Consider the following 13,305-nt stretch of genomic DNA (forward strand, 5'->3'; position numbering starts at 1 on the left):
AAGCCTTTTAAAAAGGCTGAAAATTGCATCAGACGGGTTCGGCACGCCGCGCCGAAAGGTGGAGCGCCGCTCCAACCTACAGTTCAGTTTTCAGAAACTTGTTTTGGCCATAACTTTTTGACCGTAGCTCCGTTTTCGATGAATCAAATATCGTTGGAAACGTAATAAGATTTCCTTTCCAATGGTAAGGCTTTGAAACATCAACACAAACTTTATTTGGGGTTGAAAAGATACGTACACACCTTGCCACTTCAGACAACGTCCAGTTTCCTTCGGCGTTCGAGCAAGCGACACGTACACTTCATACACGCATCGTACACCATAAATACATTATGTACAATAAATATTTGGGTCTTACAACTCTCCCCCACTTAAACTCGATCACGTCCTCGTGATCTTCTCCACTTAACCAATCCGGAACTACTCAACGGCCCTCAATCCTAAGTTCCAATCCGAACTTTCCTAGACAATTCTTCCCAATGAATCACCTTTAACAACTGAAATCGTCACCCGCGATTTATCAAAACCACCATCCGAGCACTAAAACCTGCTCTTTTCCCCATATCGGGAAAAACTCAACCATTCTCGTACCGAGATATCAATTCCTTAGCGTACCTTTACCAAGGACAACGCTAAAAGTGACCAAGTCTCAACCTAAAGTCAACGATCCGAACGTTGAAGATCTAACCACATGAATCCTTACGGATTACACTTACCACTAAACATCCTTTGTAGTGCACAATACAACCAATACGCCACTATCCTAACATCATAAGCAACGGCTAAAACCAAAAGCGCCCAAAATGACTATGGCTACGCTAAACCTAAGGTGTACAAAATCGACTATTGTCACACCCGTAACAACATGTGAGCGAAACACGGCTATCGCCTCACTAATCCTACGACGTGGTCCTCACGACCCCACTCTCGGCGTATAAAACCACCAATAGATCACACATCCAACAATCATGAAGACTGGCCAAAAACTATACACATCAAAGATAGTCAACATCCGTGACTCTTCTTGCACACATACTTGGTCAACGTAAACGCCTCTCAAACGGCATACCATTTCTACGCTAACCATTATGGAGAACAATACAAGTAACCCTCTAATCACCTCATGGTTACACCCGACTTGGTTAAGCCTCCACACCAAAACAATTAACCCGAACTCGTTAGTCAAACACACTTGGTCAACCCGCCTCGATCAACACCTATCACCTAATTGATTAACCCGACCCGGTTAGTCAAACTCACTTGGTTAACCCGCCTCGGTCAACACCTAACATCTAATTGATTAACCTGACTCAGTTAGTCAAACTCGCTTGGTTAACCCGCCTCGGTCAAACCTCTAACGACAAATGATTAACCCAACTTGGTTAGTCAAACGTATTCGGTCAATACCTAACATCAAATTGATTAACCCGACTCGGTTAGTCAAATACCCTAGGTCAACCCGACTCGGTCAATGCCTATCATCTAATTGATTAACCCGACCCGGTTAGTCAAATACCCTAGGTCAACCCGACTCGGTCAATGCCTATCATCTAATTGATTAACCCGACCCGGTTAGTCAAACTCACTTGGTTAACCCGCCTCGGTCAACACCTAACATCTAATTAATTAACCCGACTCGGTTAGTCAAACTGCAATGGACTAACTCGACCTAGCTAGTCACTACATCACACTAGAATATCTTCGTGCGAGAGTATAAACTCCCCCACCTAGAACTCCATTCCGTAAACACATCGTCGAAATAATAGCATCCCATGGAATGGCCACTCATCAACATACACAACCAATATCCTCATTGGTCATAGTCCTCGAATTCTCACGAATTCGTCTCCAACAATAGCTCCCGACGATAAACACATGCTCACTCTCGCGGAAAGAGTGACCACTAATCCGACAACTAATGCGCCAATCGCATTATCATAACTCCTAAAAGAAAGACGAGGTTCACCCGTCTTGCATCTCTTAATACGCACGTCAACAAACCTTTCTCCAACCTTGAGCATACGAAGGATTTTGGATTATCCTTTGCTACTTCAACCGAAGCACTTACCGAACCGTACGGGTATTACTCTAGCAATCATCGAGTTGCTATCGTTTGTAACTTCCACACCGCCACTCAAACACCTAAGGGTTTTCTTTCCGGTACCCTATGCTCAATGTAACCGTAACACCACCGGAGTCGAATACCACGCTAGTAGGTATGAAAGAGGCACCTAACGTTGCGTCCCGTAGACTCCATTACCAACATTCATCTAGATCAAACACTTGATCTCAGGGGTTTCATCCACCCGACGAACCTCATGGATCATCAACTTCAACACGAAAGCGAACACGCTCTAACATCCGAATACTACTACAATCGCCTAACATACGTGTAACTCTAGCATTAAACTCAGCGTCGTTCATCTCGATCCCATTTCCCGTCGCCATTCTAAGGAATGCAAAGCGATTAGATAACGAACGTATAAAGCACACACATAATACCACCCCATCTTGCTAAACACTCGTCGTACATCACTTGCTAGACACGATTTGCACCCGTAATAAGGTTTGCAAGTCCTTATTACGCATACACGTCGTATCGACTCGTTAGTACAACGACCGCCTCTCTTGATGATATATGCAACCACAAACACAAACAAAACATAACACAAGAATCATTATCACAGCACAATAGCATATTAATAATATCCGCATTACTAATATAAATGTTAGTCAACCTATAAACAAGGCACTAACTAAACCCATTCCGACCCGTAATCCTACAAGTCCCGCAACAAATTTAGCACACACAAAAGTCTAAGTCTAGGCACCTATCTCAAGTCACCTAAATCCCTTAGACCATGCTCTGATACCACTTGTAACATCCCAACCCGTAATACAAACGATCACGCGGAAATATCAATAATAAATTTTTTTTTTTGCTGGAACAGCATATGGCGCGGCGCGCCAAACTGGCCTGTCCAAAAAGTCATGAAATGCTAAAATGTTTGACCACTTCCCGACGTATTTAGACAAAACGCTTTTAACCATACATTAATATATGTAGAACTAACACGTCCCATTAATAAAATTAGTTTTACGAAGACCGGGCCCACATCGGCCGTTTTACGACTTTCGTACGAAAATACAAGTTTTCAACCACATGATTTGTAATACAAAATAAAGGCCGAGCATGGCGATTGGGGATACGCTACCCAATCCTAATCTATCCAAAAGCAAGCCTTCTAAAGCAACTATGCAAGTCCACTAGTCCCCGCTTACCCGAGCCTCCGCATCCATGCAATCTATAAAAAGTCAACAACGAGAGGGTAAGCTAACGCTTAGTGAATGCAATACTTATACATATACATATGTAATTTACCTACACGCATCCACTTACAATACCATGCAAACAAAATGCATAAACGAGCTAGCAACACCAAACATACGACTAGCAACAACGTTAGTATATAAATCGCCACAATAATATACTAAATCACAACAATGCATAAATATAACAAACCGTTCCCCGCTATGGCACTACCGATTTGTAGACGACCATTAACGTCGAGTCTCACTCGTATGATGTCACCGACTTGTGACTCATCGTAAGGTGTCACCGACTTGTGAATCACCATGTGGCATCACCGACTTGTGAAGCCTCACCTAGTGTCACCGACTTGTGAACACTAAGAAATGTCACCGACTTGTGACTCATCATAAGGTGTCACCGACTTGTGAATCACCATGTGGCATCACCGACTTGTGAAGCCTCACCTAGTGTCACCGACTTGTGAACACTAAGAAATGTCACCGACTTGTGACTCATCATAAGGTGTCACCGACTTGTGAATCACCAAAGGGTGTCACCGACTTGTGAACTACCCACCAATATCTATGGGTCGCCAACTTGTGAACGCCATGTGACATCACCGACTTGTGAAGCGCCACCAATAAGTGTCACCGACTCGTGAAGCACTATAGGGTGTCACCGACTTGTGAATCACCCGCCAATACATACGAGGTCACCGACTTGTGAACCTCCAAGAGGTTCACCGACTTGCGAATATCCTAACGATACACTACCGACTCGTAGTTCTCTTCACCCATAGCCTCAATAAGTCACCAACTTGTGACATAACGCCCAATACTCACGATGTAGTGCCTAAGGCCCACATCGCGTACGAGTAAATAAACCACATACATACATGTATAAATATTCCACTCACCTTGTCTCCTTGAAGAATGCCACCGAATAGTCCGCAATCGCCGATGGAATGTACCTAATCCATTTATCACATAACAAGTAACACAATTAGGGTGGATATACAAATCAACCCAAATTGACAACTAGTGCAATTTCGACCAAAATGCACTTCCAAGCACAAACCGCGCCCAAACTAACCAATAATCACTAACACAAGTGAGAATGGTCCTAATATGCCAATCAAACCCAATCATAGGTATTAAACACCTATCTTGCCCAAAATGACACTTAAACCCTAATTTGACCCATAAGAAGTCAATATCACGCCATTAGCAAGTTTTGACACCAAAACATATTTAACTCGGTTCTATGCTTCAACTTAATCTATTTTAAGTTTATAAATCTTATTAAATCGACAATTGGGTTATAATCATCACCAAACCCTAATCTTTGACTCTAGTCAAAGTTAGTCAACCAAACATACCCGAAAGAGTTTCAACACTACTAGAATCACTAATACTAGAGATTACACACTACATACAAGCCTTAAACATGGTTAAATCATTAACCAACCCTAAACCCACCAACATCAACAATAACTAGTTACAATTACCCATTTCACCTCCTAAATGGGTTTTATAACTAACTAGTTCAAAACCCTAAACTTGAATATCAAATTACAAAGATGAAGTTCGGAGTTTGAATTTACCAATACCGCCAAAATGATGCCGTTGACGAGTAGAACAACTTTAATACTCGAGCTTTGGTGAGAATCCAACTCCTTCTTCTCCAAATCAAGCTCTCTCATACTAAAAGTGGGTTTCTCTCACTAGGGTTTGAAGAGAGTGTTTGTGTGGGTGAGAAATGAGCTCCAATGGAGTTCTAGATCAGTTTTGGTGACCCTAAACCGACCCTAAATGAAAAGACCAAAGTACCCCTCCCTTAAGCCTTTTAAAAAGGCTGAAAATTGCATCAGACGGGTTCGACGCGCCGCGCCAAAAGGTGGAGCGCCGCTCCAACCTACAGTTCAGTTTTCAGAAACTTGTTTTGGCCATAACCTTTTGACCGTAGCTCCGTTTTCGATGAATCAAATATCGTTGGAAACGTAATAAGATTTCCTTTCCAATGGTAAGGCTTTGAAACATCAACAAAAACTTTATTTGGGGTTGAAAAGATACGTACACACCTTGCCACTTCAGACAACGTCCAGTTTCCTTCGGCGTTCGAGCAAGCGACACGTACACTTCATACACGCATCGTACACCATAAATACATTATGTACAATAAATATTTGGGTCTTACAGCATGCTTGTTGTGAACGTAAGCCTCTATTTAAATCACACCAAGTTTTTCAAGAAAATCGTTAGTAATAATCATACGTAACAATCCCAATCGTAACGCCGGGTGATGACTCTTTCGACTTAACGCATCCGCGACCACATTCGCCTTGCCCGGATGATAAAGTATTTCACAATCATAATCTTTTACCACATCCATCCACCTACGTTGACGATAATTCAAATCTCGTTGATTAAAGAGATGTTTCAAGCTCTTATGATCCGAATAAATCGTACTCTTAACACCATACAAGTAATGGCGCCAAATTTTCAACGCATGCACAACTGCCGCCAACTCAAGATCATGAGTCAGATATCTCATCTCGTGTTCCTTTAATTGTCGAGAGGCGTAAGCGATGACTTTACCCCTTTGCATAAGAACACACCCGAGTCCATTTAAAGAAGCATCACAATAAACCGTCATGTCTTCCACACCTTCCGGCAACACTAACACCGGAGCTTGGCGCAACTTCTCTTTTAACAATTGAAAAGCAATTTCTTGCTCGTTCTCCCAAGTAAATCTCGCGTTCTTCCTCGTCAATTTCGTCAATGAAGAAGCGATCTTAGAAAAGTCTTGGATAAACCGACGATAATAACCGGCCAATCCGAGAAAACTTTGGACTTCCGTAGGCATAGTCGGTTGTCTCCAACTCTTCACCGTCTCTATCTTCCCAGGATCTACTTGAATACCATCTTCGTTCACAATATGGCCAAGGAATTGAACCTCCCTTAGCCATAATTCACATTTGGAGAACTTAGCATACAACTTCTCCTTTCGTAACGTCTTCAATACTTCACGCAAATGACATTCATGTTCGTTCATACTCTTCAAATAAACAAGTGTATCGTCGATGAACACAATTACCGACTTGTCCAACATAGGTTGGCACACTCGGTTCATAAGGTCCATGAATGCCGCCGGTGCATTCGTAAGACCAAAAGGCATAACTACGAATTCAAAATGCCCATAACGCGTTCAAAAAGCCGTTTTCTAGATGTCTTCCTCACAGACCCGCATTTGGTGATAGCCGAATCGTAGGTCGATTTTAGAGAAATACGTTGCACCTTGGAGTTGGTCAAACAAATCGTCAATCCGAGGTAATGGATAACGATTCTTGATCGTCACTTTATTTAACTCCCGATAATCGATGCACATTCGCATACTACCATCCTTCTTCTTTACGAAAAAAATCAGAGCGCCCCATGGCGAAGCACTCGGTCGAATGAATCCCTTCTCAAGCAACTATTGGGTTTGATTTAACAACTCTTGCATTTCCGTCGGCGCTAAACGATAATGTAACAACCCAAACCAACCCGCGATTAAACCATGTAAAATTACAACAATAAAAAAAAATTTGCTGGACTGCCACCTGGCGCGGCGCGCCATATAGGCCGCGCGGCGCGCCAAACCTGACTGTCCGGAAAGTCTTTAAATGCGAAAATGTTTGACTAGTTCCCGACATATTTAGACAAAACGCTTTTAACCGCATGTTCAATATATGAAAACTAGCGCGTTCCATTAATAAAATTTAGTTTACGAAGCGGGGCCCACGTTGACCCAAATTACCCCTTAAGTACCAAAATACAATTTTCGACCATAAGACTTTTAATACAAAACAAAGCCGAGCATGGCGATTGGGGATACGCTACCCAATCCTAATAAATCCAAAAACAAGCCTTCTACGCAAACTATGCAAGTCCTCTAATCCTCGCGCTTACCCGAGCCACCATCCGCATGCAATCTATAAAAAGAGTCAACAACGAGAGGGTAAGCTAACGCTTAGTGAATGATAATATACTACATACATATATATGTATAAAATGGACACGCCACAAAATAACAAATACCGCATACCGAGGCATCCATATAAGGCGCTACACTAAGCATACCGTACGATCTCTAAGCAACGAGTTAAAGATACAACAACAATATAAGTTCACCAACGACGATGTGAACAACGCCAAATAGCTACACCCGGAGGGTTAGCTACAACACAACAATACATTAATATATAACAATATAAACGAACAAGGTTAACGCCTTAACCCAATACCGAGAACCAAATACCACAATGAAGATTGGCCGAACTACACGAGCCTTAGTAATCCGAAACCACACGAGATTACTATCTTCACAACATCGAGGTTGGCCGAACTACACGAGCCTTAGTAATCCGAAACCACACGAGATTACTACTTCAATAAGATGACCGAACTACACGAGTCACCATGAATCCGAACTACACGAGATTCATTTGATAAGATGACCGAAACCACACGCGTCATCGTGAATCCGAAACCACACGCGATTCACATCTCCAACTCAAACCCACGGTCACGGGATTATAAAATCCACCACATCGGGGCTACAACATCCAAATCACAATCACGTGTGATAATGTACACACGAACGTGTACTTCGCCAAAGATGGTCAACCAAACGCACAACCGTGCCAATTGGACTTATACAAAAGTCCATCAAGTCCACCTACATGTGAAGTGAGCTCTATAGCCGAGAATCACTCCACCCGACCCGCACCCATCCTACACATACATATGTACATAGGATAATATCACTCACCTTGAAGTCTTGAAGAAAGCTTCCAAGTAATCCGCAACTCGCCAATGGAAAATACCTATTCCATTATCACAATTACAACAATACACTTAGAGTGGATTTACAAATCAACCCAATTCGTCACTAAGTTCAATTTCGACCCAAATGCACTTCCAAGCACAAACCGTGCCCAAACTAACCAATAGTCACTAACACAAGTGAGAATGGTCCTAATATGCCAATTAAACCCGAACACAAGTGTTAAACACGTGTCATACCCATTTTGACACTTAAACCCTAATTTTGACCCATAAAGGTCAAAATCTCATTCTTTGCAAGTTTTGACACCAAAACACATTTAACTCGGTTTTATACTTCAACTTAATCCATTTTAAGTTTATAAACTTCATTAAATCGCCAATTGGGTCATAATCACCACGAAACCCTAATTTGACCCAAAGTCAAAGTTAGTCAACCAAATACCCTAAATGGGTTTCAACACTTCCATAATCACTAACTTAAGTGATTAAACTCAAATTAAAGTTCTAAACATGGCCAATTAGTTCACCAAACCCAAAATCCACCAACAATAACAACAAACCCGATTACTAGCTTCACTAAACCCATTTCATCACATAAAAGGGTTTTACAACTAATTAACTCAAAACCCTAACTTGAATATCAAATTAGATAATTGAAATTCGGAGTTTGAGCTTACCAATACTATCACCGTGTAGCCGAGAACGAAAGGAACAACTTTAAAACCCGAGACTTTGATCGATTCGAGCTTCTTCTTCCCCAAAACCTCAAATCTCTCTCTAGACTTCTCTCTCTCTCTAAGAATGGATGAGGAAGATGAATGGATGTGAAATGATCCAAAGTTGGATCTAAACCAACTGAAAATGCCCACAAATCCGGCCCCATGTGAAATTACTCAATTGCCCTTCATTTAAACCAATTAAAAACAAGGGATTCTGTCAGCAGCAAACGGCGCGGCGCGCCGAATCCCCGCGCGGCGCGCGACCTAACTGAAACAGATTCTTTTGCATTATAAACTTTATATAAATAATCCGCGAAACCCAATCTCGAACGTCTTAATACACAAACAAGCAAGATAAATATTCGGGTCTTACAACTCTCCCCCACTTAAACTCGATCACCTCCTCGTGATCCTCATCACTTAACCAAGTGGACCTCACCCTACGGTCCTCGACATAAGTCCCAATCCGACTTTCCTAAGCAATTCCTTTCCAACGAATCGCCTTCCACAACTAAATCGTCACCCGCGATTTATCAAAACCACAATCCGAGCACTAAAACCATGCTCATTCCCTAACATCGGGAAAACTCAACCAATCTCATACCGAGATATCAATCCCTTAGCGTACTATTACCGAGTACAACGCTAAAAGCAACCAAGTCTCAACCTAAGGTCAACAACCCGAAACGATGAAGAACGAACCAAACGAATCCTTACGGACAACACCAACCACTAACATCCCTTGTAGTGCGCAATACGACCAAAGCGCAACTACCGTAACATCATAACAAACGGCTAAAACCGATAATGTCCAAAACGATGATGGCAACGCTAAACCAAGGTGTACAAAATCGACTTTCGTCACACCCGTAACAACATGTGAGCGAAACACGGCTATCGCATCACTAATCACACAACATGGTCCTCACGACCCCACCACCGGTGTATAAAACAACCGACAGATCACACAACACGAAGGCTGGCCGAAAACACACGCGCCTTAGTGAATCCGAACTACACGCGACTCACTACCTTCACCACAACAACAATCGGGAATGGCCGAACTACACGCGCCATAGTGAATCCGAACTACACGAGAGTCACTATCCCGGAGGAATGACCGAACTACACGAGTCATTTGTGAATCCGAACTACACGAGACTCACTCCTCAATACAATGACCGAAACCACACGAGTCATTTGTGAATCCGAACTACACGAGATTCACTTCCACAACATCGAGGTTGGCCGAACTACACGAGCCTTAGTAATCCGAAACCACACGAGATTACTACCTCAATAAGATGACCGAACTACACGAGTCACCATGAATCCGAACTACACGAGATTCATTCGATAAGATGACCGAAACTACACGCGTCATCGTGAATCCGAAAACACACGCGATTCACAACCATGATGAAGTCAGCGGACCCGAAGATCATGCTTCACCAATCTCAACACCGGATGAAGTCAGCGGACCCGAAGATCATGCTTCACCGATATAACACCACGCTCATGATGAAGTCAGCGGACCCCGAAAGTCATGCTCCACCAATCACGTACTCCCATGATGAAGTCAGCGGACCCTAAAGATCATGCTTCATCAATCAACCGTACCATAATGAAGTCAGCGGACCCCGAAGGTCATGCTTCATAAATCATCAATACCACGATGAAGTCAGCGGACCCTAAAGATCATGCTTCATCGATCACATACGCACTTTCGGCCTCAAACAACGAGTAGTGCAACATCGCGACCTGCTACACTATAGTGAATCCTAACGGATACCACTAACCATCCCCACAATCGAGCAAGAACCACCTATATCAGACATAGGTACCAAACAATGATTTCCCCAAAAGAGAATCCGACACACACCTCCCTTAACCGAAGGATTTCACCTTGCTCACCAAACACGTCCATTATCTCTCAACGAGATTTACCACATTACCACCTCAGTGGTAATTCCAATCCAATATCATAAGTACAATTTAACCAAAATTGTACTCTACCACAAGTTGACCAAAACTAGGTCTCGACGAAAATTTCCGGATCTACCAAAAACATCATCCGAAATCTCACACTAAAACTTCCTCGTGCGGGAGTGTAACTCCCCCACTTAGAATTACGTTCCATAACCGCATCTCGTACACTCGTACAATGCTACCAAAGGTAGACTTTACCAACGATTGGGTACACACGACCCATCACTACACCTTGCTCCAACCTTGAGCATACGAAGGATTTCAAACAATCCTTAAACATTTCGAACGAAAAGTGTACCACGCATTACACAAACTACACCCTCGCAATTATCCAATTGCTTTAGTTTGTCAAGTTTCACTTAGTCACTCATGTACCTAAGGGTTTCTCCCGGGACCCTAAGTACAATGTAACCACAACACAATCGGAGTCGACACCACGCTAGTAGGTATAAAAGAGGCACCTAATGTCGCGTCATAAAGACTCCATTACCAACATACGTCAAGATTTTAAACACTCGATCTCAAAGGTTCCAATCACCCGACGAACCCCATGGTTCATCACTTCAACACAGAAGCGAACACTCGCTAAACAATCGAACACCAAATCCATTTCCGTGGCTTGGTAGTAACATACCCCAAATACTAAGGAATGCTTGGTTGCACCAAGTCTTACGCCCTTCGCCCGACAATCAAACATCACCTTAGGGTACTTCCATTAGGAACGTCACCCATAGCATAACATGCACAACAAAGACATACCACTCAAACTCAACCGGCATTTTATAAATAATCAAAAGACCTATTTATTAAAATGAAACGTACCTTAATGTCTCCTCGCCGCACCCGTCCCCGCTAACTTGGGACATTCCGACTTACGATGTCCTTCCTTTTGGCAATTGAAGCACACCATACTACCACCCTTTGGTACCGAACATTCCCAAGACTTGTGACCCCTTACGCCACAATTGTAACATCTAGCCGTACTAGAATCCGATATACCCGTTCGCGTACCACCCGTGCTCACACTCGGACCCTTAGTCCTCTTACTCGGAGCACCATAAGAAACAACTCTTCTCTCACTTGAAGATTCACCCCTCTTCGATCGTGAATACGACTCGAAACCTCTAGCCAAGTCGAATAATTCCGAAAACGATTTCGCTTGACCCCGACTAATCTTACCCTTCAAGTCATCATTCAAGGTCCGATAGAAATCCCCCATTAACAAACGATCATTCCCCAAATACTCCGGACAAAAACGAGCCTTCGCCATAAAGGTCGTCTTAAGAGTACTCAAATCCATAGATCCTTGTCGCAAATTTCGCAACTCATTACGCAATTCCCATAAATCGGCCGAAGTCCGGAACTCCTCAAAGAATTCTTCCTTAAACTCGTCCCATGATAAGGCCATAAACGTCTCACCACCGACAAGATCAATCTTACCATCCAACCAATCCCTTGCCCTACCCCGCAACAAACTCGTAGCGAGTCTCGTCTTCCTCTCGGGAGGGCAATCAATAGTACGAAAACACCCTTCGACATCCGAAATCCAAGTTGTGCTTACCAAAGGATCCGGTTTTCCGTCGTACATCGGGGGTTTAGTCCTCATGAAGCTTTTAAGATAACGCTCCATTTCACTACTACTTTGAAGTTCGGAATACTTCCTTTCCATTCTTTCTTCCAACGCACCCATTTGCTCCGCAACGGCGGCCGCAACTCTAGCGTTAACCTCCGCGTTGTTCGTATCGATCCCACTTCCCGTCGCCATTCTAAGGAATGCAAAGCGATTAGATCACGAACGTATAAGTAAACGCGCACAACACCGACCCATCTTGCTAAGCACTCGTCGTACATCACTCGTTAGACACGATTTGCACCCGTAATAAGGTCTGCAAGTTCTTATTACGCACACACGCCGCATCGACTTGTTAGTACAACGACCGCCTCGCTCGATGATATAAACAAACACAACCAAAATTCTACGCGGTACAAACACACGCGAGAATTACCATCACAACACAAGAGCATATTAATAATACCCGCATTACTAATATAAACGTTAGTCAACCTATAAACAAGGCACTAACTAAACCCATTCCGACCCGTAATCCTACAAGTCCCGCAACAAATTAAGCACACACAAAAGTCTAAGTCTAGGCACCTATCTCAAGTCACCTAAATCCCTTAGACCATGCTCTGATACCACTTGTAACGACCCAAACCAACCCGCGATTAAACCATGTAAAATTACAACAATAAAAAAAAATTTGCTGGACTGCCACCTGGCGCGGCGCGCCATATAGGCCGCGCGGCGCGCCAAACCTGACTGTCCGGAAAGTCTTTAAATGCGAAAATGTTTGACTAGTTCCCGACATATTTAGACAAAACGCTTTTAACCGCATGTTCAATATATGAAAACTAGCGCGTTCCATTAATAAAATTTAGTTTACGAAGCGGG

The sequence above is a fragment of the Rutidosis leptorrhynchoides genome, chromosome 4, assembly GCF_046630445.1.
Source record: "Rutidosis leptorrhynchoides isolate AG116_Rl617_1_P2 chromosome 4, CSIRO_AGI_Rlap_v1, whole genome shotgun sequence".
In the NCBI taxonomy this organism is placed as follows: Eukaryota; Viridiplantae; Streptophyta; class Magnoliopsida; order Asterales; family Asteraceae; genus Rutidosis; species Rutidosis leptorrhynchoides.